The sequence below is a fragment of the Bubalus bubalis genome, chromosome 3 (genome assembly GCF_019923935.1).
Source record: "Bubalus bubalis isolate 160015118507 breed Murrah chromosome 3, NDDB_SH_1, whole genome shotgun sequence".
Lineage (NCBI taxonomy): Eukaryota > Metazoa > Chordata > Mammalia > Artiodactyla > Bovidae > Bubalus > Bubalus bubalis.
Window position 1 is genome coordinate 161,400,455 of NC_059159.1, and position 13,904 is coordinate 161,414,358.

Below are 13,904 nucleotides of genomic sequence, written 5' to 3' on the forward strand. Positions count from 1 at the left end.
AAAACTCTGGGACAAAAGGCCGAGAGGGAAATATGTTTAGGATACTGTGATCGCGATGGTGGATGGGCAACCACGCTGACAGCACAGCCGTCCTGGGTTCCTGGACTGCCTAGACTGCTGGTAACCGCTGCGTTTGCACTAGTCTGGCCTCATGGCCAAGGCCACCAGAGATATGCCATAGATATGACTCTGGCCTTAAAAACAATTAACCAGAGCTTCCTCATACCATGCCAGGTAATTGTTGTTGTGTGCTGTTTTCTTTAGAAATAATAAAAATACCAAAGAAAGCAAGCTTACAGCAGAGAACTTAGCCCTGATCTAGGAGAAAGCAGGCCTGAGCTTGAGTCCTGACCTTGACCCAGTTTTGCCCAGTGGCTCTGTGTAAGTCCCATCCCCCTCCCAGGATTCAGTTGCCTTCACTGATAACCACTAACCTTGTAGCTGGCCCTGGGCTTACAGCTTTACATGGATGGTCTCATTTTATACTCACAACAGTCATGTTGTAGATGTGACATTTGTAGGTAGAGGTTCTCATGATCTGCCTTTTAAAGGTGAGGATTCAGAGGGATGGAGAGGCTGAGCAACTTCCCCAAGGTCACACAACAAATGAATGGCAGATGAGGGTCCAAGCCTTGGTCTTGGGCTCCAGACACCCTGGATTCACTGACACTTTGCTACATTGTAAAATGAGGTACGTGGCTGGGGTGACGTAATGTTCCTCCTAGCTCCAATTCTTCTGTCTCTGACATTTTGTTATGCCCTCATCCATTTCAAGCAAGTTAAGAAAATGCCTGATATAAAACAGAAGCAGTGGCAGCCATCTATCTAAACACACTGTTCTCTCTCCGTGCTGGCCTATCTTATCTCAGCCAGTCTATAAATTACTTAGCAGCCCTTCACAGGAGTCACAAACTGTTTCTGATACCTGGCAGCTTTACTCATTTATGTTATCTGTCTGGCTTTGAAAGGTATTTGAGTTTGCAGGGCCTGCTCCTAAAATCAACTAGGCTGTGGTCTAAAAAGAAAAGGAACAAGGAGGGGAGGTAGAGAGAGAAGGAAGGAAGAAAAGGAAGGAGGGAGGGAGGGAAGGAAGCGAGGGAGGAGAAAAGAACATAGAGAAAGGAGGGAGATTGGAATTGACATATATACACCGCTGCTGCTAAGTCGCTTCAGTCGTCTCCGACTTTGTGTGACCCCATAGATGGCAGCCCACCAGGCTCCGCTACTATATATAAAAGATGGGTTTCCCTGGTGGCTCAATGGGTAAAGAATGTGCAGTGTGGGAGACATGGGTTCAATATCTGGGTCAGGAAGGTACCCTGGAGAGGGAATGACAACCCATTCCAGTATTCTTGCCTGGGAAATCTCATGGACAGAGGAGCCTGGTGGGCTACAGTCCATGGAGTTGCAAAGAGCTGGAGACCACTCAGTGACTAACACTTTCACTTTCATATATAAAAAATAACGAATAAGAACCTACTGTATAACACAGGGAACTCTATCCAGTGCTCTGTAATGACCTGTATTGGAATGGAGCCTAGAAGAGCGTGGATATGTGTATATGTCTGACTGATTCCCTTTGCTATTACAGCAGCAGCTAACACAACATTGCAAACCAACTGGACCCCAATGAAAAAAATTTTTTAAAGGAGAGAGAAAGGGCAAGAGGGAGAATAGGAAGCAGAAGGCAAAGGAGGAGTTGGAGGCGCTTCGTGGGTGACCTGGGATTTTATGCTTTAGTTGACTTTTTCAGAAGCTATTATGGTTTCTAAAGTGATTTTATTTTACATGGATCGTGGCCCCCTTCCAACGTAGAAGAAGCTGTTATTATTCTCCATATCTAAATGGTCTTAATATTTCACAATCTTTGTGATTATTTAGTTAAGTAATTAACTTACTCGGTGTAGATAAACTGCGTTCATAGTATTTCCCCATCGTCTTCATCTTCACACCAGGATGAGTAATTTAATATGTTCAAAAGTGTAGAAGGAAAAGTCTATCTTCTCATTGGGTTGCTCTCCGTATTAAGACACTTGACAAATAAGTGAGAGACTTCTTACTGCACAGACCACCCCTCTGCGATAATCAGAATGATTAAAATTTAAAATGTCAAGTTTAGTCTTTTTTCCCCTAATAAGACTGAAAAACCTTATGGTTCTTTTGTATAAATTAACAGCCTGTACTTAAAAGTTCTGAGGAAAACACTTGAGCATGACTGGGAAAATGCTAGTCTCATTTTTTTTAAAAACTAAAAAATCATTCTCACCTCAAGTGAAAAGGAATTAAGCACTGCCAGAAAGAAAGGTAGTTTTGTATTTAAAACACAGATATCTGGGAAATCCCTGGGTGAACGCTGCACTTTCACTGCTGGCCCGGGTTCATCGTGGTCGGGGAACTAAGATCCAACAAAGCATGCGGCACAGTCCAAAAAAGGGAATAAATAAAATAAAACAGATCGCTAATGAGAAGCAAATTCACCGGGTTTACTCAGCAGAAACTGGTCTCTGCACTGGGCGTGCTGCTCCCATCGTCCTGTCTGTGAACACACTCTGTACCTTCCTGGACATTCCAAGTATATTTGGCAGATTTTGTGTTTGTAGTGCCATGCTTAAAAAGTGCCTTGTTTTATGCTGTGTCTCCATTAGGGCATGAACTCCCAAGTGTTTACTAGATTTTTTAAATGCTTCAGTTGTTAAATGAGATAAAGTTCTCAGTCAAGAAACAAAGAACTTAAGCCTCTGGGCTTTGCTGTCAATTACCAAAGCAATACATGAGTGCATTCTTGTCATTAACACAAAGCTTTGAGGGCTCTGAAGATGTGGGCCCCACAGTGGTTCCCTGTATCCCATCTGTGCCTTCCTACCTCCCTCAGAGGGCGACTCTTTCCTCAGCATTCTCTCTGCCTTTCCTCTCCACAAATAGCATTTTCCCTCCATCCTTTCCAGCCAGGGGCCTCCCATGTTGCTGCATTTCATTGATGCTTTAGCTTGGAATACTAGAGACCTGCGCTTTATAATGATACCGTTTAAGAATGTTTGTTATCAGGGGCAGTCTGGGTGCACAGCTTTGTCAATGTAGAGAAGGCACAAGTCCGGCTCTACCATGTGGGACAAAATGAAAGCAGTCATATGGGCAGAAGTTGCTTGGCTTTTGGAAAGTTTCTGTGGAAGGTTTATAAAAGTCTTTGGGGGAAAAAAAAGGAGTCTCAAGCCTTGGGGTGAATGTCATCAGGTCACCATTTCCTTGTGTTAGAGGGTTTGGCAGAGGAGAGGCCAAGTGTGAGGATGCAGGGGAAGGAAATAAATGTGGAACACGCTGGAAAGGAACTTCCTCGGGCACAGGAAGCCAGAGACCCTGGAGAGGAAATGAAGGAAAGGCAGGCGGCCACAAACTTGGCCAAGAACGGGAGTGAACGTGGTCCAGGAGCCAAGTGTTCTTATGTGACAGCCATCCATGTCCCGGTGTTCACTTGCTCTCTCCTTCCCCTGCCCAAGGATAATTGTGTCCACCCCAAGTGGGTCTCAGACCAGGCTGTGTCATAGAATCACGTGAGAAACTGAAACAGAGATTCCTGAACTCCAGATCGTCTAGGGAAATTAATTCAGTTTTTTTTTTGTTCTTTGATTTTTTTTCCCCCAGTTTTCCAGCTACTCTCAACATGGGCTAGCTTGGGAAACACTGATATGCAGTCTTTCCTTTTTCCTTTTCTTTCTTATTTATTTATTTGGCTGCACCAGGTCTCAGTTGCAGCATGTGGGATCTTGTTCCCCAACCAGGGACTGAACCCAGGTGCCCTGCACTAGGAGGACAGAGTCTTAGCCACTGGGCCACCAGGAAAGTCCTCAGATGATGCAGTCTTAAGAGCTGACCATCACTCAGCAACCAGACGTGACCCTAGAGAAGAGATGGTTTTGAGGAGAGTGTTTTCCATTTGGTAAAACAACTACAAGTCAAAACAAACAGTCCACAGCCTGTCTTATATGTTGTGTATTCATTCATAAAGCTGATGGTTCAAACATTATATGGATGGAATATCTCTTCTGTGGAAAAGGCAAGGATGGCATCACTGCTTACATTACCTAGGGAATACGTTTTTGCCCTTTTATAAGAGTCAGAAATGAGTGGAGAAATATCTTAAGTGGGAAATTCGCTTAATGGAACAAAACATCCTAGTCATCTGGTTTTACCACTATCAGAATTAGAAAATAAGCCAAAGGAGTACATCCTAGGAGTTTGTTGGCTGGCTATCCCAGGTCCCACAGCCTGCAAGGGAAAATTATTCCTTTTATATTTAAATTAAAATTACTTGGACCTTACCCACAAAATGTTAGAGGTGGTCCACTGCCTACCCCCACTATTTTTATGGATTTTTTTACTCAGGTGGTTAACTCAAGTGGGATGGAGTTGGTTTTACTGGTCACTTCTTGTTCTGATTTCCTCTTTTGTCTGAATTCTTCTTCCTTTTACAAATAGCCTATTTGTGCTGGGTCTTCATTGCTGTGCCGGCTTTTCTCTAGTTGTGGCAAGAGGGGGCTGCTCTCTAATTGCGGAGCGCCAGCTTCTCGCTGCGGTGGCGTCCCGCGCTGTGGAGCACGGGCTGCAGGCGTGCGAGCATCAGCAGCTGCAGCATGCGGGCTTAGTGGTGGCGGCCCTTGGGCTTAGTTGCCCCAAGGCATGTGGGATCTTCCCTGACCGGGGATCAGACCCATGTCTCTTGCATTGGCAGATGGATTCTTTACCACTGAGCCACCAAGGAAGCCCTCTTTTGTCTGAATTCTTAATCTCACATCCTTTTAGCCTGATATCCAACCGCACCAAGTCATATATAAGCCCCTTGCCTTTGGCTCTCCAAATAAATGCTGTTATCAGAGGTTGAGGAGATATCCGAAGTACTTACATCACAACATTACACAGCAAGCAACTTTAAAAGTTTATATTAAGTAATTTCTTTATTTTGGCCCTTTTCTATGATCGGAAATTTCTCATTTGCTGACTCCTTCTCACAACTTTAGTCTTCTGACTCACAGATTTTATAAGCTTCTGAATTCCAAGAGTACACTGCAAGTTCAATGGTATAAACATTTTTTTTTAAATTTTAAGAGCTAGTACCAAATTCTCTAACAAATTTATCAATCTATTAATATTAGTTTATATTCCCTTCAACAATGTACAGTTAATTTTCATCATTTTTCTCACCAATAATAGATATTTGTATTTAATGTATTTTCTGATATCAGAAGCAAAATATATCACATTTTTCACTTGTATTTTTTTTTTAGATGAGGAAGAGTTAGGGCATCTTTTCTTAAGTTCAATGGCCAGTTATACTTATTTGTCTATAAGTGACTGGTTAATTTTTTTCTATTAGAGAGTTGGTAATTTTCTTCAATTTTCATATTGATTTGTAAGAACTCTTTGCATATTAGATTGCATATTAACATTGTTATGTATGTTGCAAATATTTCCCCGTTTGTTTCTTGTCTTAGATTTACAATGGTGCATCTGGTCCCATGGGGATGTCCTTGGGCTTGGGATTGTTCCTTACATTCCAATGACTTTACCTGGTACTTGGTGGGAAAGTCCCACAGATCTAGGGCTTTTGGTTTGATAGGGGCCAACCTTTTTGGTGTCAGTTTTGTTTGCTTTTCCATCTTATTCTTACTCTTTTGTTTTCTAGCAAACCTTTGTTTTCTATGAGACACATTTTGTGCTTGAGGATTATACCCAGCTGATTATACCTAACTGATGCTTATTGATGTTTTTCTCCTTGCTGGAAGTAGGACATGGCAAATTCTTTTTTATGATTGACCAGTCTTGGCCCCTTCTTTGGGTTTTTAGCTCAGCTCTCTGAGCCACTCATAGGTCTTTTTTTTTTTTTTTTTTTTTTCCCCAGCTTCTACTCTTCTATAAGCTTGGGGAGTAAGAAGAGGCTCTGTCAATCTGTGTCTAGGCTGACTCCTTTACCAGACACCCAACCTTTACTTTTGGTGTTTCTCTACTAAGTACATTCTATTTCTGGGGTCCCCTGGAGGCCACTTTTGCTCAGGGCCACCATTTAAAATGGGCAGGTGATATGGCATGGTACATAAGCAAAAACGTACACTTAGACCATAGGGCAAAAAGTCCTGACTTCCTCTCTTGCCAAACAACAGTCCCATAGACGGTTTTGTGCCCTAATGATGTAGGGAGCATTTAATATTTCCATATCCCAGCTATGTTTGTTTGTCTTTTCTTACAGAATCAATAGCCCTTTATTTGCCTCCTAAGTGCTTCTTACATGGATCAAAGAGCCAATATATTTCATAAAACATTCTCAGCTCTAATAACTATTATCATGTTAAGACACATATGATGCGATGAGCCCATAAGCATGCATTGGGTAGTAAAGCCTGCCTTTCTTATCTCCAGTGTTTCTCCCTTTCCTGTTCTTAAGAATCCCTAGGAGCTGTTAACACAGTTTCCCTGGTCCTGCCCCCAGAGATTCTGACTTAGTAGGTAAAGGTGGAGCCCAGGAATTTGCCTTTTTAATAAACACAGACGTGGTCCTGAAATCTGTGGTCCTTAGTCCTGGCTTTTAAAAAAAATCTTATTTATGTATTTATTTCTGGTTACACTGGGTCTTCACCGCTGCAAGTGGACTTTCTCTGGTTGCAGTGAGTGGGGCTCCTCTCTAGTGGTGGTGCCTGGGCTTCTCTTGTTGTGGAGAACAGGCTAGGCATCCGGATGGGCTTCGGTAGCTGTGGTGCACAGGCTTAGCTGCTCTGTGGAATGTGGAATCTTCCCTGCCCAGGGATCGAATCTGTGTCCCCTGCATTGGCAGGCAGATTCCTACCTGCTGCACCACCAGATAAGCTCCCTTAGTCCTGGCTTTGAGTCCAGGGCAAGATACCTCAGCCTCGGCACTCTTGATGTTTTGGATGCAATAACCCTTTTGTCGTTAGGTGACAGTGCGGTACCTTTCAGGACATTTAGCAACATCCCTGGCCTCTATCAGTAGCACCCCACACCCATTATGACAATCAAAAAATGTCTTCAGACATCGCCAAAACTGTCCAGGGGTGCATGTGGGGGTTGGGGTGTCAAATTACCCTTGATTGAGAACCACCGACCTAGGGGAAAAAAATGTTAATTTAAAACAGTTTTTACTTTCATATGCAGAGAAGGCAAGGGCACCCCACTCCAGTACTCTTGCCTGGAAAATCCCATGGACAGAGGAGCCTGGAAGGCTGCAGTCCATGGGGTCGCTGAGGGTTGGACAAGACTGAGCGACTTCACTTTCACGCATTGGAGAAGGAAATGGCAACCCACTCCAGTGTTCTTGCCTGGAGAATCTCAGGGATGGGGGAGCCTGGTGGGCTGCCGTCTACAGGGTCGCACAGAGTCGGACACGACTGAAGGGACTTGGCAGCAGCAGCAGCAGCAGCAGCACATGTTCATACCTTTGCATTGATTTCATAGAACAAATTAAACAAATATTTCTGAGTCCTGGTATGTACCATGCCTTTATATTTTAAAAGAGGGTAATTTAATCATGGCTTTCTCTTTAATATCTTATAAGATGAAAGAAAAGGAAATGTTTTTGTAAATTAATATCTATTGAATATGTATTTCTCCTAAATTAATATTCCCCATAGTTTTCTGTAGGATATGCCAGAACTTTAAAATTAATATTAACAGAAAATTAGCATTAATTCATATTTACATATAATATTACAGTAATATTAACACTGACATTGCTTTAGGAAAGAATTCAGAATAAAGCTGGTGTAAATTGCTGTGTCTGACTCTTTGTGACCCCATGAACTATACAGTCCATGGAATTCTCTAGGCCAGAATACTGGAGTTGGGTAGCCTTTCCATTCTCCAGTGGATCTTCCCAACCCAGGAATCGAACCAGGGCCTCCTGCATTGCAAGGAGGACTCTTTACCAACTGAGCTATCAGGGAAGCCCATAAATTGCTGTACTGTTTCTAATTATGAAACAAATTTGATTTGTAAATGATGAAGAAAGCTGAGCGCCGAAGAATTGATGCTTTTGAACTGTGGTGTTGGAGAAGACTCTTGAGAGTCCTTTGGACTCCAAGGAGATCCAACCAGCCCATTCTAAAGGAGATCGGTCCTGGGTGTTCTTTGGAAGGACTGATGCTAAAGCTGAAACTCCAGTACTTTGGCCACCTCATGCGAAGAGTTGACTCATTGGAGAAGAGTCTGATGCTGGGAGGCATTGGGGGCAGGAGGAGAAGGGGACGACAGAGGATGAGATAGCTGGATGGCATCACCGACTCGATGGACGCGAGTTTGAGTGAACTTTGGGAGTTGGTGATGGACAGGGAGGCCTGGCGTGCTGCGATTCATGGGGTCGCAAAGAGTCGGAGACGACTGAGCAACTGAACTGAACTGAACTGACTGAATTTAAGAATATAGGAAGAAAGAGTGACGATGCACTCGCCCCTAATACTGTTCTTAAAAATCTCACCTCTGTATTGTTAGACTCTTTCCTTGAAGAATCTATGGTCCATATAAATAAATAACTGTCCCCAAACATGTTCATTTCAATGTGAGTTTTCACACGATATTAAAATGTTAAGAGACTTCCCTGGTTGTCCAGTGATCAAGACTTTGCCTTCCATGCAGGAGTTACGAATTCAAGCCAAAACATAAAAAACAAGGACTGTTGTAACAAATTCAATAAAGACTTTAAAAATACATATAAAAAATAAAATGTTAAAAATAGATTAAAAAAGTAAAAAATAGATCATGATGTAGGGCACCAAATATTTAACTCAAGTCAGTGACATGAAGAACTGAAAGAAAGAAGTAAAGAAAGAGAAAGAAAGGAAAAAAGAAAAGAAGAAAGGAAGGAAGGAAAGGGATTTATTGAGGCTGAAGCTTTGTAATCTTGGCCACTCATCAGTAAATTCTATTGAAATTCAACAGTCAAAGAGACAAACATGCAAAAAGGCTGGTGAAACAATTCTTAAATGCCAACAAAAAGAAGCCTATAGACTTTCAGGAACCCTGCGGAGAACAGCTGAGGTCTGCATTGTAGTCTTTACCCCCACCCCCCACCTCCCCTTCAGGGAAGTCGCTCAGTCGTGTCTGACTCTTTGCGACCCAGTGGTCTGTAGCCTACCAGGCTCCTCAGTCCATGGGATTTTCCAGGCAAGAATACTGGAGTGGGTTGCCATTTCCTTCTCCAGGGGATCTTCCCGACCCAAGGATCGAACCTGGGTCTCCTGCATTGCAGGCAGCACGTGAGCCACAGGGAAACCCCATAGGAAATCAAGGACCCTGGCACGCAGAATTGAGTCTCAAAAGAGGACCCCAGTATTTTGACCAGAGGTTCAGAAAAGAGCAGGCCAACAGAGGATGAAAGCTGGGAGAGTAAGGGGCTCTGACCTGCAGAGCTGGAGAGAGAGAATCCCTGGGAAAATGGAAAACTTGACCATGCCTAGTGGAGAGCTGAATTCAAGAAATCGGACTATATATTATGTTCATATTACATTTCCTCTGAGGAGAACGCCTTGCTTTTAAAAATAATGTTTTGTGTGTGTGAGGTGTTTCTGAGTCCTCTCGGGATTTCTAGACGGTCCACTTACAAAGGGTCATTAACATTATTTAAATATTCATAGTGAGGGAGGGTATGACATGCTGAAATTTCAGACAGCTCCGGAGTGGGGGATGGCTGGCCGCTCTCCGGATCGGGTCGAGTCCCACGCTGTGTATCAGCTGCCTCCTTCCCCACCGCTGGCTTTGTTAACACACGCGCTCTGACAACAGGCCACCAGCTGGCACGACGCGGAGGGCAGCGTGAGGCTCTGGCAGGCCAGTGACCGGAAGCATCCTGGTCCGAGTCTCAGTCTCTGGACCACATCAGGGAGAAGCCCAAAACACACGGAGCCGCCAGCCGCATCACAAAGATGCGCCTCCCAACCGCTCCCGGCTGCCTTCCATACCAGACATAGTCAGTCCCGAGGAACTCGACCCCTCGTTTAGGAACTCGGCAGTTTCGGCGTTGTAAGGACACACACACACCCATATACACACATATGCATGTATGTATACACCAACACACACGTCCACATGCACACACGCCAACACGCCCACCCCTGCGCGAACACAAGTCCACGGACCCAGACACAGAGCCCTCTCCCGGGTTAGGATATACTCGGCCTCACTTGCCCCATGCCACCGTCCCTCCGTCCCTCCAATTTATCCATCCACTCAATTTCTTGATTTCTCAGTTTGTGTAACGATTCCGTCAAAACCACAGACGGAAGGTGTGGGTGGTTGGGGAGGGGGTGTGGAAGCGGAGGGGCGGACCGAGGTCCAGGGCGCCGAGAAAGGGGCGGGGACGGGGCGGGCTCCGGGAGGCGGCGGGCGGCGCTCCCAGCACTCCAGCGCGCCCGGTGGCCGCGGCTCTCGGCAGATGCGCTTGCCCCAGGCAGGGGCAGCTGAACGCCTTTCCGCGGAATCTCCCGGACGTCCCGAGGAGGCAGGGACCGCGCCAGAGCGCAGCCGGAGGACAGAGCCCCCGGGATCCGGCGCCCAAAGGTGGGTGTCCAAGCTGGGGCGCGGCGGCCTCAGACACCTAGTCCCCGGGTCGCCCTCCTGGTGTTGGGGCCTCTGGCGCGGGGATAGGGTGGCTCGGGAGGGACTGGTGATCTGGGAAGCCCTAGGATGCTCCGAGAACTTTAAAGGCTTTTATGGTCCTTGCCTAGTGGAGCGTGTGCGGAGAGGGGGCCTGCCTTTCTTGGAAAGGGCTGTGACCATGTGGCTTTGAATTCCTAGGTTTGGGGGAGGGCCAGCGTTTGGCTGCTTTATTCAATACTTATTCACTTATATATGTTTTTTAAAAAATAATAAGGTTAGGAATCCCTCCTCCCACTCCCTCCACCAAACACAAGCAGAGCCGGGCTGTACAGGAAAGGCAGAGAAAAATCAAAGGGCCATAGCTGCCTCTCCAAACCTGGGAGCAGTGGTGGATGGAGCCGCTGGTTCCAGCTCGCGAGGAAGGCGCGGGTCCTGACTCCTTAGATGGCAGCGCTGGGGGCGATTTCGGAAGTCAGGAGCTTTGTAGCGAGACCGAGGCCGAAAACGGCCGGGTCTCCAACCAGCCAGAGCCTCTGGGGGCACGCGTTCTGGGAAGACGCTGCTGAAGGAGGGGAATCCGAGTCCGAGCTGAGCCTTGAAGTTTGGTCTGAGGCCAGGAGCCCAGCTATTAGGATCTGGTGTTTTATGACGGATAAAGCTGGAGGCTATGTCTTTGCCCCCTTCGTGGGGACGCTGTGGGGGAGTCGTAGGGGCGGGTCGTGGTGGCGAGCTGGACAAAGTGTTCTGTTATCGCGGTGGAGAAAAGAAGGCGCGCCTCCTGGGATAGGAGCTAGGAGATACTGGCGGCCCTGAGAAATTCTAGAGAAATTCTAGTGGAGAACATGGGACTGAATGGAAGTCTGGGAGAGCGGGCGGCCTGGGAGCCCGTGGCGGGAGGCGGGGCGGGCGGGGAGCGTTGGCGCTGGTGGTCGGTGAGCGCGGAAGGCGAAGCGGTGGCTGCTGGTGGTAGGGAACCAGGCGGCGGGTGGACCAGCGGGAGCGGACCTCGCAAGGTGGTTTCTGAGCTTCCCCTGCTCGGGTGCCAGATGAGCAGCCTTGGGGACTCTCTCCCCAGTCCGCAAAAATGGAGCATCTGGGAGAGAAGTGACTCATTTGGAGCGATGGTGGATTATTTCTCCAGACCCAGTAAAGCCAATTTCCGCGTGGGGCAATAATAGTTTGGTTCTGATAGGCTTTGTGGTGAGACATTGGCAAATCTGTACCCTTCCCTGGAGCAGTTTTAAGTGCAGCACCGTTAATTTGGGCAAACTTGCGGACCCACCCCCACCCCCGCTTCCCAGGCAAAGTATGTACCTTCGAAAAGACTGCGCGCACTCACAGATACACACATCTGTATGGTATATACGAGCCAGCAAACAACTCCTAGGGAGCGCCCTTCATCTTAACCCCCAGTCACTGGCACCTGGTGACTGAATTAGTACAAACCCACCACTCACTGGTGTAATCTCAGGGGATTTGTTTCCTTGGTTTGCTCTAGTTGAGTTCATTTAAGCATCACATTTTTCTTCCTGGAAATGTTCCCAGTTAGACACTCTCCTACTTCTGGCAGCCTCCTCAAATTTGATCAATAAAATTTCAGAGTAACAGGTCTAGAAATGAGGCATATTTAGTAAATGAGGCATATTTAGTAAGGAGTCCACTGCTTCTTTAAACATAAAGTCTTGTAAGAACTGAAACTGCCTTAAAGCCCCTTCTTAATGACTGTCCGCTGCCAGCCCCTTCCTTCCCAGTTTTGACATAGGTTCTTTGCTTAAAGGGCATCTTCTCCTTTGAGTGGGCACACCATGAGTCTTGAGGGCCCAGCAGTCATTTTGAGCTGCACCAATAAAATTAGTCATGAGCCAGGAGAAACGAAAGTAATAGCACTTGAGTCTCTAGATTCCTTACTAACGATTAAGTGGGCAATTAAGTGTTGAGATGTTTCTCTGGCAGTGGAGTTCATTTTCAACTTATTTCTGGGATGCCAAGATGCTAGTGTGAGACCGGGCTTTGAGATGGGACAAACATTTTGAAATACCCATTATCTCATAGTTCTGGCATGACAGTTGAAACGGCTTCCTGCCTGAGAGTTTAGGGTAGTGTCAGAATTTATTTCACTTTCAAAGTGGCTCCTTCTGACTCACTAGCCTCAGGATCTCTGGCTAATAAAATGGAACAGATTGTCTTAATTTAGTTATCAAGTGAGGGGGAAGTGATCCACTGGTTGTTTTATTTCTAAACCTTTCAGTATTTTAATGTAGAAATTACACTATTAAATGTTATTTTTTTAAATGCTAATACCCCAGGCTTTCTAATTAATTATTACAATTATTGTCTAGATTCTACTGTCTTTAAAATTTGATGGACTCTTAAAGCACCCGTGTCCTAGATTTATATCAAGGTTGTCATCACAAGTCTCTACTTATCAGGACAATGAGAAATGTTTCAGATAAAGATGAAATTGAACTTGGATGGGAGTTGTGTTGAGGGATTTTAATGATGAAAACAGGAGCATGTTGAGAATTGACTTCTGAAAACCAGTTCTGGTTTTTATTTTAATCCATTTTATCAACTCTGGTATGATCTCTCATGAATTAGCCTCTGGAATGGCTGTCCTTTGGATCTTGAGACACGTGGGAGGCACCGTTTGCTTAGATTATTGGTCAGACATGCTGCGCAAGCTATTGGAAATTTCAAGGAATTGATTAATACACTTATCAGTTTCAACAAGTTTAGTAAGTTTTGCTAAAAGATTGAATTTTTTTTTTTTTTTTTGTACTGTGTAAACTTGACACCTAGAGGCAGATTTTCTGTGATGCTGAAAAAGCTTAAGCTTCAGGGCCCTGCAGTAGCACCAGCCTCGTCCAGGAGGTGGCTTGGGCCTGACAGAGGCAGTGTCTCCTTGAACCATCATAGGAAACAGATGGAGAAGGAGAGGGAGAGACAGAAATATCTTTGTTAGAGAATCACCTCCTAAGAATTTATGACTGTTGTTGAGTTTTGGACATATGTCCTTCAAATACATTTTCCAGAAATGTATCATAGAAAGTGGAAAGCATCTCTTTTCTAACAGAAAAACAACTACAGGTTTCTCCCACTTTCTGAAAGTTGGGATTATTTTCACTTAGCTTTTACCCAGGATCTACATCTCACTCACTGAAAGAAATCCAAAGATTTTCATTTTTATGAAAAAAGCTATTATTAAATTATAACATGAGTCTTTCATAAAAGTGAAATGCCTGCTGTAATGTGAAGTCAGGTATTCTCTTTACTTTATGCCATTTCAGCTTACCAAAAGTTTCATAGGAATA

The 13,904-nt window shown here is 45.2% G+C and overlaps 1 protein-coding gene across 10 annotated transcripts in view; it reads left to right on the plus strand.

Annotated features, from left to right (window-relative positions):
* Positions 1–13,904, plus strand: part of PALM2AKAP2 (PALM2 and AKAP2 fusion) — a 515,120-nt gene that overhangs the window by 382,452 nt on the left and 118,764 nt on the right. The window contains exon 1 of one of the 10 annotated variants that reach the window (XM_044940421.2): positions 10,389–10,554. The exons of the other annotated variants lie outside the window; for them this stretch is intronic. The gene's annotated coding sequence lies outside the window, so the exon portion shown is untranslated. Of the gene's footprint in view, positions 1–10,388; positions 10,555–13,904 lie in introns of those variants that run through there. 10 annotated transcript variants of the gene reach the window in all.